This window comes from Notamacropus eugenii, chromosome 1 (assembly GCF_028372415.1).
Source record: "Notamacropus eugenii isolate mMacEug1 chromosome 1, mMacEug1.pri_v2, whole genome shotgun sequence".
Taxonomy (NCBI): domain Eukaryota; kingdom Metazoa; phylum Chordata; class Mammalia; order Diprotodontia; family Macropodidae; genus Notamacropus; species Notamacropus eugenii.
In genome coordinates this window covers 549,101,821-549,121,392 of record NC_092872.1, presented here as the reverse complement: position 1 = coordinate 549,121,392, position 19,572 = coordinate 549,101,821, and the positions used below count along the sequence as shown (strand labels likewise).

The 19,572-nt window shown below is 36.8% G+C and overlaps 1 long non-coding RNA gene across 7 annotated transcripts in view; it reads right to left on the bottom strand.

Moving 5' to 3' along the window:
* LOC140520355 (uncharacterized) overlaps positions 1-17,135 on the bottom strand; it is a 99,150-nt gene extending 82,015 nt beyond the window's left edge. For 4 of the 7 annotated variants that reach the window (XR_011972467.1, XR_011972465.1, XR_011972470.1 and 1 more), the window contains exons 1-4: positions 16,757-17,135; positions 2,523-2,646; positions 2,262-2,286; positions 979-1,179 (exon numbers count right to left, since the gene is read on the bottom strand). This is a non-coding gene — a long non-coding RNA (uncharacterized lncRNA). The remainder of the gene's footprint in view (positions 1-978; positions 1,180-2,261; positions 2,287-2,522; positions 2,647-16,756) is intronic. The other 3 variants (XR_011972468.1, XR_011972466.1, XR_011972469.1) reach the window with 3 other exon arrangements.
* Positions 17,136-19,572: the final 2,437 nt, after the last annotated feature.

Genomic DNA, 19,572 nt, shown 5'->3' with positions numbered 1-19,572 from the left:
GGTTCATCTATCTATCTAGTTTAGGTGTTCTTACCCTTTTTTGTGCATCATAGACCACATTGGTAGTCTAGTGAAGCTGGGAGGACCCCTCTCAAAATAATGTTCTTAAATACATAAGATCAAATGCATAGGATTATAAAGGAAACCATTATATTTAAGTACATGTCAAGCAGATTGAACCAGCCTCTAATCTGTGGGTGGCTGAAGCTGAACAGAGCAGACTAGAGACAGGAGAGTCAGGAATCAAGCAGAAGTTTAATTTCATAGTGAGGGAAATGGCTTGCAAGCAAGGACACATGTGCCAGGGCCCCATCCCTAGTAGAGGGACCTAAGGCAGTGTAGGAAGATGTCAATACTTATACTAATAGCTATGTAGTGAGCTGTAACCCTGACAAAGAGGCATAACAGTAGTAATGAGACAAGTTTGATTCATCACAGGGCTTCATAACTGGAACATGGGTACTTGTCCTAACTTGTTAAAGCTCAGAGAACACTTGGAGTTGGCCAAAGCAATGCATAATTATATGGGATTTTGCCAGATGGTGAGATCATCCAGAGGGTGAGTGCAAAGGATTGTTGTTATGCCAAGTTCAGAGTACAGTTTGCTTACTGGGTCTTAGCTCTGGAAAACAGTGTGTCTCCTAGCCTAATAACATTTCCCCCTTAAGGCCAAAGGGAGGGAGTCTGAAAGAACACCTAATGCTATGGCTAATAAAGGAGAGGCAGGGATAAGCTAAAATGCCCCGGAAGTTAGTTGGGCCAGAATGAGCTTTTTTATCCTGGGAGGTCAGTTTCTTAGAGGGACCTATTGGGGAAATGTGTCCCAGGCATCATTGCTAGCCATTGTTTGCTTGCCATCAGAAAAGAGAGAGAGGCCAAGAATATGGAGAGAGAAAATGCCAACACTTGTTTAAATCAAGGCCTTGGTGCCTGAGCACATAGGAAAGGGGAAGAGGAGAAAAAGCTAGTACAGCATACTTAGCCCTTGTCCAGAATCTTGGAACAGTTGTATCATTTGGATGTCAGCTGCTTCTGGGTCTGTACTATACAAACATTGAAGTCCCTGGAGGGTTCTGTCATTCACTCAAGAGCAGGGGCTTTCTTCAGATGATCCAGGAGTATATATCCACATGTTTGATAGCTGTGAGAGTAGTCAGAAGCACCTGGTAGAGTTGACAACTGTAAGAAAACTCCTTGTATCAATCTTTGTATCTGGGTTTCTGGTCAGTATAACCTAGGTCCATGATTAAGGATCTCTAAATAGCACCTAGAGATCCAGTTTTCCAGCCATGCAGGGCTAGTTGCGAACAATGCAATAAGGTTTTTCATAAATTCATTATCAGTGCATAATTACATTAAGTCAGGTACAGATCAAACTATTTAGAGAGCTCACAATGGACTAGCTCTGAAAAGGGAGATTTACATGTCACTAAGGTAACCAAGAAAGCTTAAACATAAACATGTTGAAACAAAAGACCAAAACAATTAACAATATTAACTGACACTATCTCCTTGTATCCTAGTATCCCATTCTCAATATCCATTTAATGAGCACATATCTCAAATGTCTTATGTAGTTGTCTGGTCACTAGATATCTTTTCTTGGACAACAGGCTTTATTCTCAGGACAGCTCTAAAGGGAGCTTTGCTTTTCTGGTTCCAAATCTTGGGGTTCCTAGATAATTCTGCAACTTCAGAGAACTTCTGTATATATACCATTTGCTATTCCTATCCTTATTTAAATCCTGCACCTGATATAAAAATCTGTAAAAAATGTATGAGTCCAACTACAAAAGGAACTCTTATACCATTTAAGATTATCACACAGATACCTTAAAATGAGGAAATAATTTCATTTTCTTTATCATTATCAACACAATTTATGTGTAACTTCCTTAATCCTTAATAAATCCTTAACCTAATTTTGAAAACTTATTATTAAAACATACTCAAATACTGAATTTTCATGATAAAAGAATTTGGAAGCCAATCATATACATATGTATATAGTTCTTAGAGAAACTAGTCTAATTCTGTTGCTTTTCTCAAAATTTACCATTCCATTTATTTAGAAAACTTTTTATATCTCTGTCTTATTCTTGTCTAATTATTTCCCCCTTAGGAGGATATCATCTCTGTATTATAATTTGGCCAAAAATACAGGTTAAAATTGTAAGATGTTCATACTTTCATCCTATTATAGTAACTCAGAGATGTTCCAGTATCAATCTACTATTTAATAGATGTAGCATTATACTTACAAAATTTCTTGATTATAGAAACTTGCTATAAAAGGAAAAAGAGGGATATAGTTATAACAATGCCATATATTGCCATATTCCATAACAATATTATATTCCATAACAAACAGAAAAATTCCCTTAGCTTTATTTGACTCCAGTCATTAGTCATATCATGTAGTCACAGGGTATCCAAAGCAAAGCTCAGGATTAACCAGGTGGGAAATTTCCTTTTCAGAAAGGAAACAGCACGATGGGAGAATAGAGTGAGGAGGATCTTACCTAGACCAAGCCAAAGGCATCTCCAAAACTTTCCCCAGGTACAGACATCCACCTTTAGTAGTTTCCAGACTGCAACATATACCATTTCCTACTATTGGATTCATGACAATATAGACAATTATCCCTATAATAAAAACCAAAAACAATAATAAATTACAGTCCTAGGAATTTTTACCTTAAATAGAAAAATTTCACTAACCAAAATTTAGGCTTTGAATATCTTTTCTGATGTTTCCCTAATACTTAACATATCATTTATCCTTTACTTGTAAATTAAAATTGCCCATATTTTGGGGTTTCAGACATACAGCAAATACCTGATAGTTGACTTGTCATTAATATGTTGAAGCTACATCTTTATGATCTAGAATTTCAAATGAAAATTCAATATTATAGTAAACTTGTTATTATTGTTATCTACTTTATAACAAAATATGCCTCATTAAATATTTAATATTTTTCAAATACCTATTTTTAACACATCCTTTTAAAAGCTTAATTCATGTTCAATAGCATTCAAATTAAAAAGTTGTTTTGTCTTGAAGCATTTTTGCTATAATGGTCTCTCAAATTTCACAACATAAGAGAATTTAGAAATATAATAATAACACAAACAACATCATGTACTTAAAACTTGAAACAAAACTTCAGATGACATCAATTACATTTCCAAATTATCACATATAAAAATCATTGATCTTATTATCTTTGGCATTATAAAACCTTTTTAGAGTTGTCAGGTATTGAACAATAACATTCAATTAAAAAACATAATAATGTCGTGCTTAGCATATGCCAGTCACTGTGTTAAGCACTTTATAATCATTACATCCTTTTGAACCCCACAACAACCCTAAGATGTACATACCATTATTATTTTTCTCTTTACAGATCAAGAAACTAGAACAAACAGAGATAATGTAACTCACTTTAGATTACACAGCTAGTAAATTTCTGCGACCAGAATGTAATTCAAGTTTCCCTCCACTTTTTCAGCATTTTTTTCCACTACCTTTATTTGGAAATCTGATCTGAAATGAGAGAGGTTCACAAGGAAATAGAGAGGTCTCTGACCTGGGGAAGTTACAAGAGGTCTTTGGTTTAAACAATCATTTCTCTTTTCATAGTCAAAGAAGGGTTAACAAGAGGTATCTATAAGATGCAAACTGTTTACCTATTTTTTTCTCCTTTCTTCACTGGGGTACTTCCAAACTATTTATCTTTCTTCATTTCCTTAGAACAATGAGGCTATTAATCTTGCCATTTACTTTTAAACCTTTTAGAATTTAAATCTTATTTTTCCTTAAAACAAATTCTACAGAGTGGTACCTCAAAACTTTCTAAGATACTTCAGAAGGGAGTGAGTTCCTAGAATTACCCAAAATCTCAGAAATTCTCCCATGCAATCTTAAAAATGATAAAGTTTCAAACCTCTAAAATATGCTAAGATGTTTTTAGCAGTTCTATAAACTTTGATTATTTGACTTAATTTCTGTAATTCCAGCATAATCAAAGCTGAAATAACAGTAAAAAAATATCTTGCATTTTCCTCCCTTATAACCTAATCTCTCTTGGAAAGCTTAAAGTGAGAGTTCTGCTTACTGGAACAACTGTTTCAAGGAAGAAAGCTCATTAATCTTTTCCAGTATTCTAAACTCTTTGACTATAGCCCTTTGAAGTTTATCTAGCTGACTGCATTTTAAATCTTTCAAGGTAACAGAATCTAGCTCACAACACAAACATGACACAGACATTTTACATTTTACAAATACACAGACACAGACAAAACAATAAAACATAAAAAAAGGAGAATTTTAACAAAGTATGCAGTTACAATTCTAATTTTACAGAGTCATGCAGTTTAAAAACAGGAGAGGCATGCAGTTGCAGTTTTACAGAAACATGCAGTTTAAAAATAGCAGAGGTACACAGAGAGGCCAATTAACAGAGGTGTGCAGTTTAAGAAAGGATATGATTACCAGAGTGATCTAAGATGATTTGAGTCACTGGAATGCCCTGAAATTTTCCTCACAAAGAATGGTAAGCTCGACCAAAGTAGGAACTTAGATGATTGGAACAGGGACTAGGGCAGAGGTCTTATAAGATGAGCAGGGGTCGGATTACAAAGAAATAAATCTTCAGTGACACCTAGTCCATTCCTGCTGGTACTGGAGAGTCTGATTGCCTGGTTCCATAACCAATCCCACTTCTGACACCAATTAATGTCAACCAGATTGAAACAGCCTCTAACCTTTAGATGGCTGTAGCCAAACAGAGCAGGCTAGAGACAGGAGAATCAGGAATCAAGCTGAAGTTTAATTTCAAAGTGAGGGAAATGGCTTGTAAGCTAGGATACATGTGCTGGGACCCTATCCTTAGTTGGGGAGCCTGAGGCAGTGTGGGGAGATCTCAACATTTATACCAATGGATATGCAGTGAGCTATAGCCCTGACAAAGAGGGGTAATATCAACAGTGAGACAAGGTTGATTCATAGCAGGGTTTCATGACTGGAACATGGGTACTTGTCCAAGCTTGTCCAAGCTCAGAGAATGCCTGGTGCTGCTCAAAGCAACACAATAATTATGTGAGATATTGTCATAATTGACAATAATTAGCAAAATATTCTTTAAAAAAACAAGATAACAGGCCCTCGTTTAAGAATCTCTGACTTAGTCCAACACTTTGTCAAGATATTAGGAGACACCCTGTTTTTCCAGAGTTAAGATCCATCAAGCAAGCTATGTCCTGAGTTTGACATAACAACAATCCTTTGCATTCACCCTCCAGATGAGCTCATCCTCTGATAATCATGTAAATTTCATATTGCTTTGATCCCTATTTCCCAGGGACCATGGTATACCATAGTATCCTCTACTAAGTCTCAAAGTCTCTCCAAACTCATGTTAATTGCTTCCATGACAGTATCTATTCATCTCATCCTGTGTCATCCTCTTCTCTTTTTGTCATCAATCTTTCCCAATATCAGGATCTTTTCCAATGAGTCCCATTTTCTTTTTATGTGGATAAAGTAAGCTTCAGTATTTGACCTTACAAAGAACGGTCTGAGTTAGTTGCCCTGAGTATTGATTTATTTGATTTCCCTGCTGTACAAGGAACTCTCAAAAGTCTTCTTTAGCACAATTCAAAAGCATTGATTCTGCAGTACTCAGTTTTCCTTATAATCCATTTCTCACATACCTACATTGCTACTGGAAAAACCGTAGTTTTGACTATATGGACCTTTGTTGGCAAGGTGATATCTCTGCTTTTTAGTATGCTATCCAGACTTGCCATACTTTCCCTTCCAAGGAGTAAATGTCTTTTCATTTCATAGCTGCAGCTGCTGTCTACAGTGATCTTTGAGCCCAGCAATATCCATCTGACACTGCTTTCATTTTTTCTCCCTCTATATATTTGCCAGGAATTGATAGAATCAGTTGCCAAGATCTTAGTTTTTTTTTATGTTAAGCTTCAAGCCAGCTTTTAACTCTCCTCTTTCACCCTCATCAAGAAACTTCTTAATTCCTCTTCTATTTCTACCATTAAAGTGTTATCCTCTGCATATTTGAGATTATTGATATTTCTCCCAGCAGCCTTAATTCCAGCTTTTGATTCATCCAATCTGGCATTTCATATGATATACTCTACATATAAGTTAAATAAATAAGGTGATGATGTACAGCCTTGTTGTAGTCCTTTTCCAATCTTAAACCAATCAATTGTTCTATGTTTGGGTCTAACAGTTGTTTCTTGGCCTGAATATAGGTTCCTCAAGAGACAAGTAAGATGATCTAGTACTCCCACCTCTTTGAGGTCTTGTCACATTTTGTCATGATCCACACAGTCAAATGCTTTAGTATAGTCAGTGAAGCAGAAGTACATGTTTTTCTGGGGATACCCAGACAAAAATGAAAGCATCTCTGTCCCCAAGGACCTTATATTCTCTTGAGGGGGGGGCGGGAGAGAGATGACACAAATACAGATGAATAATTGAGGGAAGGTATAAGGAGGAGAGCACTAGCAAGTAGGGAGAGTAGGATAAGTCTCCAGTAGGAGGAAGCACTTGAAGAAAGCCTTGAAGAAGTGAGAGATTCTACAGGCAGAAGTGAGGAGCAAGTGCATTTTAGGCATGAGGAGCATCCTGTGCAAAAGCATAAAGAGAGCAGATAAAACATGTTTGAGGAACATCAAATAGTCTAATATGGTTAGAATAGAGAGACAGTGAAAGAGCTATGTCCAATACACTTGTGGTGAATGTGCAATAAAGTAGTCCAATATACTTGTGGTTAATGTGTAATAAAGTGGTGTTAAGCCAAGAAAAGAATTCATATTTTGTTCTAGAAAGATTTGGAAGCCACTGGAGTTTCTTCAACAAATAATAACCTGGTGAGATCTGTACTTTGGGAACATTAGGAAGGGGAAAGGGAGAAGTGCAATGGGATAAATTATCTCACAGAAAAGAGGCATAAAAGAGCTTTTACAGTGGAGGAGAAGATAGGGGGAGGTTATAGGGGAAGGAAGTGCGTGAATCTTACTCTCATCAAAATTGGCTTAAGGAGGTAGTAACATACATAGACTCAGTTGGGCATAGAAATCTCTCTTACACTACAGGAAAGTAAGGGAGGAAAGGGATAAGAGAAGGGGAGAGGCTGATAGAAGAGAAGGCAGATTGGGGGAAGCAGTAGTCAAAAGCAAAACACTTTTTTAGTACTGACAGGGTGAAAGGAGAAAGTGGTATAAATGGGGGAAAATAAGATGAAAGGATATACAGTTAGGAATCATAACTGTGAAAAATTTGTATAGCAAGTTTCTGTAATAAAGGCCTAATTTCTTAAATATGTAGAGAACCGAGTCAAATTTATAAAAATAAGAGCCATTCCCTAGTTTATAAATGGCCAAAGGCTATGAACAGGCAGTTTTCAGACAAAGTAATCAAAACTATCTATAGTTATATGAAAAAAAAATGCTCTAAAGCACTATTGATTAGAGAAATGCAAATTGAAATAACTCTGAGATACTACATCACTACCTATCGGACTGGCTAATATAATGGAAAAGGAAAATAGCATGTTGGAGAGAATATGGGAAAGTTGAGATCCTAATGCATGACTGGTAGAGTTGTGAAATGATTCAACCACTCTGGAGAGCAAATTGGATCTATGCCCAAGGGGTTATAAAACCACACATACTTTTTGACCCAGCAATACCCCTACTAGGTCTATATCCCAAAGAGATAAAAGTCAAAAAAGAAAAGGGCTATGTATACAAAAATATTTATAGCAGTTCTTTTACTGGTGGCAAAGAATTGGAAACTGAGGGAAAACCCATTATTTGAGGAATGGCTGAACAAATTGTGGTATATGATCGTGAAAGGATATTATTGTGCTATAAGAAATGATAAGCAGGAGGCTCTCAGAAAAGCCTGGAAAGACTTACATGAACTGATACAAAGTAGAGTGAGCAGAACCAGGAGAACATTTTACATAGCAAAAGCAATATTGTACAATGATCAACTGTAAATGATTTTGTTATTCTCACAACACAATGATCCAAGATAATTCCAAAGGACTTATAATTGAAAATGCTATCCCTCTCCAGAGAAAGAACTAATGGAGTCTGAATGCAGACCAAGCATATTTTTTAACTTTATTTTTCTTGGAGTTTTTTGGTCTGTGTTTCCTTTCACAAAATAACTAATATGGAAATATGTTTTATATGACTTCACATATATAATGTACATCAAATTGCTTGCCTTCTCAATGAGGGGGGAGGGAGAGGGGAAAAAATCTGGAACTCAAAAATTAAAAAAACATTAAAATTATTTTTACATATAATTGGGAGAAAACAAAACATTAAACAGAAAAAAGAAGAAGAAAGTACTAGGTATTTTATAGCCTGTGGAGGAAGCTTTGTTGGAGAGGAGAGATATAAGAGGTAGGAATACCAGTTACAAACATTTGACTCAGTTCTCTACATGTGTGAGAAATGAGGCTTTTATCAAAGAAACTTGCTAAACAAGTTACATACAAATATAAACAAAATTGCTATACAAGTGTATATTTACTTATGTATCTACTATTTGTCAGTCACTGTGTTAAGCACTTCACAAATATTATCTCATTTAATTTAAATTTAGTCAGAGGGGCTATTTCAATAGTCCAGGGAAAAGATGACAAAGACTTGAACTATGATTAAAAAGAGTTAAACATGTCTTGGAGATGGAGAGGGAGATATCATGGAGATGGAACCTAACTGAAAAAAAAATGATGATGCTGAAATAGAAAAGGAAGGAAGGGGTGGGGAATTTGGGGAAAAGATACTAAGTTTTGTTTTGGACATATTGTGTTTGAACTATTTTGGGGACATCCTGTTAAAAATTTCCAATAGATACCTGGTGAAGGGGGCCTAGGTCTATAGATACATAGATAATTTGTTCTGGGAATTAGTGAAACCCAGGTCTTCTGACTCCAGATCCAAAGCTTTTTCCATTGCTCCACAAAGTCTTAAGGCTTATACAACAATTCCCTCCTCTTTTCTGGAAGTGTTTTTTCTTTCTCCTTCTTAGGTGTGATATTGGGGGTGGAAAAAGAAGGATTTCCCAGTGCTGGGATTAATTCTGGTTACAATAAATAAAAGGAAAGTTTTCAAACTGAGGTAAGGTTGTCTGTTTTTCTTACGGGGTGAACGCCTTTGTTATGGACAGCATCCAATTATTACCTTAAAAGATGTGAGTTAATCCTTTTAAGATAAATTGTTGGATTTATCTTAGTAATATTTGTATATTTTTCTCCCATATTACTTAGTATTATGGTGTAACAGCAGCTTCAGTTACTCCCTTTCAAACTGTCCTACTTTCTGTTCTCCAGTCTCCATATCTTTGCATAAACTGTTCTCATGCAATTCACTGGCAAGTCATGGCATCAACCTTCCTGATGTCATGGTCCTCAGTTGGGCAATACAGATTCCTTCCTTCCTTCCTTCCTTCCTTCCTTCCTTCCTTCCTTCCTTCCTTCCTTCCTTCCTTCCTTCCTTCCTTCCTTCCTTCCTCCCTCCCTCCCTCCCTCCCTCCCTTCCTTCCTTCCTTCCTTCCTTCCTTCCTTCCTTCCTTCCTTCCTTCCTTCCTTCCTTCCTTCCTCTCCCTTTCTTTGCCTCATTTCTCACCTAGCCTTAATTGAATGGGCATTGCCTCAGTCAAACTGAGATGTGTTAAAGATCCTAGCTTAAAAAGGCCAAGGTCTCCCACTGCATCCTGAGCCATCTCCAGTCATCCTGATCTATATCTCACCACTGGACCCAGATGGCCCCGGAGGAGAAAGTGAGGCTGGTGATTTTGCATACCCCTCCCTCACTTAAATCCAATTCACTTGCCAAATCATGGTATCACTTTCCTGATGGCATGGTCTTCTTCAAGAACAAAGGACAAACAACAACTTGTAAAATTGCTTTGCAAATCTTAAGCATTATTATCCTCATTTTACAGATGAATAAACTGAGCCATAGACAGGTTAAATGACTTGCCCAGGGTCATAACAATTGATAAATAGCAGAACTTGGATTCAAACACAGGTCTTTTGAGTCTAAATCTTATGCTATTTCCCATGATCTGGAAGGAGGAAGGGAGAAGGTGGTTGTTGTGGTGGTGGTAGCAGTGGTTTATAGGTTTTTTTGTAAAGTGATATTTCTTCTTACTAAGCCCTTTCTGCTGTGCCATGTTGCCACAGGGGCCCAGAGACATTAGGCAATTTGTCTAAGCATATGTAAATCATACACACCTAAACTTCTGTACCTCAGTTTTTCCTCCTTTAAAAAGTATATAGAAATACTATCTACCTCAAGGAAGTATACTCAGTGGTGATGGTAATGAGAAAAAAATTGTTCCTAATACCTCTTTCCTTGCAGTCTTAAGGTAATCCAAAGGTGGAAAGGTTTTATCAACTCAGGAACTATAAATGCCAAATCTAACCCTGCCACTAAGAGCTATATATTGGCTGATCATAATTTGCTTCCTTTCTTTCCAAGGAGATCCAGGAAAACTACTGAAGCCTTTAAAAGATGTACTAACACTGGGGAATGTCTTATCCAGTTTAGACTCTTTCCTCATCCCCATTTCACAGATAAGAAAATTGTGGTGCAGAGAAAGGGTGTGACTTGCACAAGATAACAAAATAATAATGATAATAGGCTTTAAAGATAAAGATAATGCATTAAACCCAGAGTCCGAGACTCTGAGTCTAATATTCCTTCTTACTACCAAGAAATTGGGGAAAGCGTGAGGCTTTTTGTGGGGGAGAAGGGAGCGAGAGGGCAAGGAACATTGTACTTTGGACAGCACTTAGGTAGAGTGAGAGAGTTATCATCTCTTTTACAGTGATAACATATCTATAAGGCAATTTGAGGTTTTCAAAGTGTCCTTTAAAACAATAATCCTGCTCGATATAGTGTCATTATTATCACCTCTATTTTACAGATAAGAAAACAGACTTCTAAAGGTGAAATTTTTTGTTTAAGGTCACATAGCTAGTGAATGAACAGAGCCAAGATTCCCATTCTGCTTTATATTCTACATATGTAAGAGACTAGGCTGAATGTTACTGGAAGGAAGAGATGCAGAGTTTGGAAAAATGTGGGGATAAGTCAGAGGAGAGATGGGAAGAAAATTGTTACTGTAGCTCATCTAGTTCCTCCATATTGTTGGCTGCTGTGTTTGCCTAGAAATAGTGTCCTTAAGGATGACAACACGCCTGAAGGTACATGTGTGGAGGAATTTCAAGCATGTGGAGTCATTTTCAAATAAATGTCAGTGTTTAACACTTCATTTTCCCTTTTTTGTTTAGTTATTGTTTCTTTAATACATTTGTCTTGAATTCATGGTTATCTGATTTGATCTAATAAAAGATATAATGATGGTGGCTCATGAGATATGCCACTGAATATATGATTTTACACACAGTATCATGAAAATGGGCATACCAAGACAGGGGTGGGCCACTTCAAAGGACCCTGAGTGCTACACATGTTTAAGGGTGTGTTGTATCCTCTCCCTTCACCATTAGACTATAAGGTTCTTGAGGGAAGGGTTCGTATAGGTTCTTCATAAATTTTTGATGAATTGAATTAAGTGAAAGGGGGTCATAGGTCGAAACCCTCCATTGCCCCCTAGACTAGTCCATTTCTATGTCCTAGAGTCAATCCTTCCCTGACTTCTCTTTGTGAATCATGTGTTCACAGTCTCTCTCATGCTCAGTGAAAGTTTAAATTAGTCCTGAGGCATCCAAGTCATGTACCAGTTGAATGAAGATATGGTCATGTTCAAGATACTTCAAATATAATATGGAAAAATCTTCCGAATCTTCTTATAAACTAGACCTACTTTAAAAAAAAAAAAAGTCAGCCAAATCTGGCTTTTGACTAGAATAAGGAAAAGCACCACAAGGTGGCTCTCTAATCTCTTTCTTAAGGTTGATGTGCTTTCTTGGGTTGTCTTCATTACTTTTGATGTTCCGTCTCCTTATACTTAAACAACTTTGAAAGTATGAGAAGTATGATCAATACAAGGGCTATTCATAATTCCAGACTTCTGATGGTGAAATGCCTATACATTTCAGAGGGGTGATGGATTTAGGAGACACTGAGATGTGTTAGTGTGTGTATGTGTTTGTGTGAGTACGTGTGTGTATGTGTATAAGCACACACATGTATACAGTCAGTGAAGGAACTTGTTTTGCTTGACTATGCATACTTGTTAGAAGAAATTCATTTTCTTTTCTCACTTCCCCTATAGGGTGAGGTGGTGGTGAAAGGGAGAGAAAATAGATTTCTCTTAGTTTTGTTTTTTTTTTAACATATGGAGGCAGTGCTACATATGAAATATGACATGCATTTTCAGATGAGGTAACTGTGTTAATAGCTTTACTTTGTTACAAAAGATGTGAGAGAGAATAAAAATTAAAATTAAAGCTCTTTATAGCGCAACTCATTTGGTCCTTACAACAACTCTGTGGGGGAAGGCACTATTATTAACTCCATTTTACACATGATGAAACTGAGTCTGTGAGAGGTTGAGTGACTCACTTAGAGTCAGCAAGTAAGTGTCCAAGACAAGATTTGATCTGTCTTCCTAACTCCAAGTCTTGTATTCTATCCACTTTGCCATTTAGCTTAATGTACTACAGAAATATGAACTGTCAATAGGATCTTTCCCTGGAGAGGTAGCATGTGCATAGAATATGGAGCACTAGATTCAGACTCAGAAAGATCTATGTTTAAACCTTGCTTCAGAATTTTGCTGACATTATTGTGTGTCATCTAAACTCTCTGAGGTTCATCCATAAAATGGGGATGATAATACCTGTAGTACCTACCTCAAAGGGTTGTTATAGGGCTAGAATGTGATAATGTATGTAAAGTGCATTCCATGTTCCCTATGGGAACAAGAGTTGCTATTATTACTTTAATGTTTTTATAAATCCACAGACTCATTGATGTAGGCACTCCTTCCACTGGTAGAGCTCACAACCCTTCCATGGGTCTCATCTTGTGTGATTTATCCATGCACTACTCTGGGATTTCTCTGACTGACTTCACCATGTGCCAGGGAGTTCATTGGGATAACCTCATCATCTTATAAGATCTCATCATCCTTGGTACTCAAGCTAATTATTATATTCTACCTCTCTAATTGGAAGGTAGGGCCATGAACTCCAAATCTCCATTTAAGGATAGAGTTCAGCTCAGATATTCCTTATTCCCCACTGTCTCCACTACCTGAGGACTTGTCTGGCTGACTTCTTCATCACATCCCTGCATCTCTTGCCTTCTCCTTCCCCCGCCCCCACGTCTCAGCTTTATTGCATGTTTTGTCTTCCCCCATTAAATTGTAAGTTCCTTGTGAGAAGGGATTATCTCTTTTTGTATGTATCTGTAAACCCAGTACTCAGAACAGTGCCTGGAAAATAGTACATGCTTAATAAATGTTTATTGCCTGTTGACTTCTTCAGTCTACTCAGTTTTCATAATGTCTTACATTGTTACACTCCACTTCAGCTACACGCAGAATTGGTCATAACCTTGAGCTATCATCTTACATATGTTTCACTTCCAAGTTCATGAACTCTGAAATTCTTTTATCTGATAATTTTTGTAATTATGTCTCTCCCTATGCTTTCCAGCTCCTAACTTTGTTCTTCATCCATACCCTTTATCCTTGGCTCTTAGTTCTTTCTCAAGCCATCACTTATGCTCTGTCTAGACTGTCCTCTGCTCTCTATCTTGATTCCTTAATGAATTGGTTGAACTCTACACTCTCCAATACATTTGAATCCCTTGCTCCCCTTGTCCTATCTTTAACCACACATTGCCAAACCTCAACCTTGAATTACTCCCACCATCTGCATTTGGCTCCTATTCAAATGGTGTTCAAGGAAGCCAGAGAATATCACAAGATCTTGTTGACTGGGTCTACTGCAAATTTATGGTACATGATCTCAGTTGGGCCGATATTTAGTAAGACAACCTTTTACACCTTCCTAATCAATTTGTTATCTCATTTACCCCAGCAACTTTTCCAAAATTTCCTATCTCAGAACTATATCAAATTACCTTCCCAAGAGATTTTACCTCAAACAGCATGTTTCATTAATCACAGCTTAAGGTTAGGTACAGCTATTATTATTTTTCTCATGTTGTTGTGACAACAGTTAATAATAAGTACATATGAAGCCTTATCTTATTCATCCTTTCTAGTTTAAATCTATCCTGGAGTAGGAATTAATTACTAGGAATTAAGAAAATGATCTCCATCTGTAGTTTCACACATATGGTGAATAAATGATAGTTCACTCAGAACCCAGAAAAACACAGGCTGCTGTGAGCCTTTAGGCTGACAGATATCCATATCTGAATGTATTATATAGTAACTCTAAAGCAAAAATAAACTTTTTAAATCTGACATCTGTCAATACTAATTTGACTCAAAGATACAACTTCAATACATATTATTCCAGGTGCACTCTCATAATCTTCTTAAGCAATGGACAGATCATCTATCAGAATAAAATTATCCTTCATAAAGTAAATTTGTAAGCCCCTTACTTTAGCTATAGGAAGAACCAGTTTTTTATTAAATCATTTCATTATTTTTGAACTTTACAACATTCCTCAGCAAGTTCTCTTACAGAGTTAAGATTTTATGACTTCATCAACGCTGAAGATCTGGAGTACTGAAAATCTGACAAATCCTTAAAGAACTTCACAAATATTTGTAAAGTCTGTGATACTTTCCCAACCACAAAGTAACTATTATTATTCATTTTAAGGCAAAATATACCTAATTAAATACTTGACAGTTTGTTTTAATCATTATGACAACAGTATCAAAAGAAGAACTAATTTTCCAATGATACAATTACTTTACTTCCTGTGTATCATTTTTCAAATTAACATCATTTCTTATACAACTATTTCCTACAAATCACAGTATAAGAAAAATTAGAAGTTTAATAATAACATAAACAATTTTTATGGATTTTTAAACCATTTCCAGCCAAATAACATCAAGTCAGTTGAATGTATTTCAAATCATCTTACACAGAAAATTACTTCATCCATCTATCAATTTGACATTCTAATATACTAATTGCAGTCAAAAACCAGTATAGAGAAATTTTAAAGTAGTTATACTTTTAATTCTTTTAAGTGCAATTTCTAAGGATATTGGCTAATTGCCAAATATCAGGTGTATTTTCCATTAAGGTCTGACCTACCTACAGAGGATACCTACATCATTGTAGTAGGGGAACATATTTCACTTTAAATAAGACTGCATTAAAATTTAGTTTTACAATAAACTCAAAATCAGCTCTGGATTTGCGATCACAAATATGATCCCAAATCTTTCAAAAATCTCAATTTTCCCAAGGCCCATTATCTGTCAGCACCTCAAATTATAGAGTCCACTGCTTTCAGTTGACTCAGTTCCAAAGATATCTTGCATTCTCATCTCCTTCTTAAAATATTTCAGCATTTACAAAATCTTCAAACCATAATTTGGAAATTTACAGCAAAGATATTATATTTCAGTTACAAATTTAGACTCTAATTTATATAAAAATTTCTACAAACCAAATTTTCTTAGCTTGTCTGACTTTATCTCTGTAACCCCAACCCAACCAGGGCTAAAATGATAGAGAGAAAGTGGGGTGATTTTTTTTTGGTTTGTTTGTTTGATGGTTTTGGTCCTGGCTATTCTAAAATCTTATCTCCCACTTAAAGTATGATCAAAAGATCAGTAGAAGTAAGTCTGTTTGTTGGGAAGAAGAAGTTAGTATCAGATTATAGAAGGTTGGGAGGGCTCTTTTAAGCATGTAATTTCATAAAATTTCCCCACTATTTTAAGCTCCCTTTCTGTGATAGTTTTTTTGTTTGTTGGTTTTTATGGAAGTCTTTATCACTAGACTGGATTTCCCCCCCACAAATCTCCAAGATAGCAATCCATGAACAATATTAGACACAGCACAAGGCAAAGGTTTTCCTCAGAAGCTTTAGAGCAAGAGAGACAATTAGAGTAAGAGAGAAAAAGGGGTTCCAAATTGTTGGGATATGAGTGTTTGACCTGTGAACACCTAATCCTAGTCAATAGTTTATTTGGCTTCCCTCATTGACCTCTGGTTGTTCTAAGTGACAAACTGGACAACTGGTTCATCAAGTATCAGGATAAGGCAAGGTACAATACAAATATTTGATAAGGGATTCCCTCCCAACATGTCATATGTTCCAATTGGTGAACCTCATGTTTATTTCCTGAGTCAAAGTATCATACTCTCCAGGATATCATTACAGTTGTCACAAACTGTATATGGTCACAAACTATTCAGTTATCCAGTTTATTTCTAATAGTCACAGAAGGGTTAAGGGAACTAAGGAAGAGAAAGAAAAGGTGAGAGAGACAAAGACAGAGACATAGAAACACAGAGAGAGGGAGGGAGAGAGAGAGAATGAGAGAGAGAGAAACTTATTGGTTGAATTTAATCAGTGGCAGCACTGCTCTGAGAGCCATCCAGGAGGACTAGTAATTTGATGATTAGCAGGGCTAGACTAGTTCTATACCTACCTTAAGTAATTCTCCTCAGTCAAGGTATCATACAACCTCATAGACTTGACTGTGTTCCACCCAGATCTTAAGGTTACTTACTAGATCTCATGGTGCATATCGATCTCATATAGGTCAGTCCCTCACCTCTCAACTCTGAGATCACAGAGACTTCATGGTCCAGGCATGCCTTTGGGGCTTCTCTGGTCACCCATCAAGGATCCAACTTCTGACATGAAAAACTGTAGATCAAGAACAAACCCAGAACAGAAAAAAAAAGTTTCAGAAAGAAGTTTATCAAGTTGTCTGGTGGGAGGAGCAAAAAAAGGTGGCTTGCTCACTCAAACGTCTATGAGTTACACATTATATAGGATCCAAATAAAGGAGCAAGGAAACAGACATCTTATTGACCAGAACAGAAGCAATTTTCAGATACGGTACATATGTTGCTTGAGATATATAATGGAAAGAACTTCCTTATATTCCTCACATCAGTTTTCAGATACCCTGGAAGGGTGTTTTTGAGTCAGCATGATCTGCAGTTCTGAGTTAAATGTTAAACAAATATATTCTCTAAGCAACAAGATGGTCTCTCAGTCATGCAGGGCTGGGTTAAAACAATGTGATAAAGTTTTCCCACACCTCCTACCTACAAACATGTCTCCTCCAACTTTAAAAAACCATTTGCTTCATCTGACCATCCTAGCTATCATCCTATTTCTCTCTTCCCTTTCTCAACCAAACTCCTTGAGAAAACCATCTACATTTATGGTCTTCACTTTCTCTCCTTGCACTCTTCTAGAAACCCCTCTGCAATTTGACTTCTAGTCTTATCATTCAACTGAAGTTACTTTCTCCAAATTGACTAAAAGATGTCTTAATTGCCAAATAGAATGGGTGTTTTTAAAATTTAATTAATTTATTTGTTTTCAATTTTTAACAATCATTTCCATAAGTTTTAAATTTTTTCTCCCTCCCTTTCCCCTCCATCCCTGAGATGGCATGCAATCTTATATGGGTTCTACACATTCTTTCTTATTAAACACATTTTCACATTAGTCATGTTGCATAGAAGAATTAAAATGAATGGGAGAAGCCATGAGAAAATCCAAAACAAAACAAAACATAACACAAGAGAAAATAGTCTGCTTCATTCTGCATTCCATCATTCCAATTCCATCATTTTTTTCTCTGGATGTGGATGGCATGTTGCCTCAAGAGTCCTTTGGGAATGTTTTATGTCCTTGCATTGCTGTGAAGGGCTTAGTCTATCAGAAACAGTTCCCCCACACTATAGCTGTTACTGTGTATAATGTTTTCCTGGTTCTGCTCATTTCACTCAGCATCAGTTCACATAAGTCTTTCTAGGTTTTTCTGAAGTTTGACTGTTCATCATTTCTTATAGCGCAATAGTATTCCATTACATTCATATACCACAATTTGTTCAGCCATTTCCCAATTGATGGGCATCCCCCAATTTCCAGTTCTTGACCACCACAGAAAGAGCTGCTATAAATATTTTTGTACATGTGAGAACTATTCCCTTTTTTATGATCTGTTTGGGATCATAGAAGCAATATTGCTGGGTCAAAGGGTGGCTGTTGTCCTTCACTTTTGAAGAAGACCAAAATGACATCACCATGATAAAGTCAAATTTCAATACATCCGACTGTGACTGATCAGACCAATATGAGCTTGGAATACTCTACCACAGATTGGGAATGGTGTACATTTGGAATGGATATTCCAAATTTGCACATCCTTTGTTTCCTTTGAGCTGTTTCAATTCTGCTCTGCTCATAGAGCACAGCACCCTTTCTGATGTGGGCCCACCATGTTGAAGAGTTCTGTGTCAGTGTCTCCCATGTCACACAATCAATTCCAAAGTTCTTGAGAGACCTTGAGAGACCTTTTATGGCTTCTTCTGACTACCATGTGGTCACGTGCCCGATGCAAGTTCTCCATAAAATAGTCTTTTTGGCAAGCACACATTTTGCATTTGAACATGGCCAGCCCATCAGAGTTGTGCTCTCTGAAGCATAGTTTGAATGCTTGGCAGTTTAGTTTGAGTAAGGACCTCAGTGTCTGGTACCTTATCCTGCCAGGTGATCTTTCTAAGACAGTTCAAATGGAAGCTATTCAGTTTCCTGGCATGGTGCGGGTAGACTGTTCATGTTTCACAGGTATACAACTAGGTCAGCACAATGGCTCTGTAGACCCTCAGTTTAGTCGTCAGTCTAATACCTCTTCTCTCCCATACTTTTCTTCTGAGCCTCCCAAATACTGAGCTAGCTCTGGCAATGAGTGTATCAACCTCATTGTCAATGTGTACATCCCTGGAAAGTACACTACCAAGGTAAGTGAACTTATCCATAGCATCCAAAACTTCTCCATTTGTTGTAACTGATGGCTCCATGTATGGATGCTGTGGTGGTGACTGATGGAGCACCTGTGTTTTCTTGATGTTAATTATTAGGCCAAAATTAGCACAGGCAGCAGAGAATTGATCCATACTTTGTTGCATCTCAACTTCACAGGTCGCATTGAGTGCACAATCATCTGCAAACAGAAAATCATGCACCAACATTCCCTCCACTTTGGTCTTAACTTTGGCCTTTTCAAATTGAAGAATTTACCATCAGTACAGTAGTTGACCTTGATGTGTTCATCCTTATTGAAAACATTTGATAACATGGCTGAAAAAATCATGCTAAAAAGAATGGGAGCTAGCACACAGCCCTGTTTCACTCTGTTGGTGACTGGGAAGGCACAAGAGTATTGTCCACTATTCAGAACCTGGGTAAACATGCCATCATGAAATTGATGTATAATACTGATGAACTTCTCTATGCAACCAAATTTTGACATAATTTTCCATAAGCCCTCAAAGGGTATGCATAATTTTGTAGCCTTTTGGGCATAGTTCCAAATTGCTCTCCAAAATGGTTGGATCAGCTCACAGC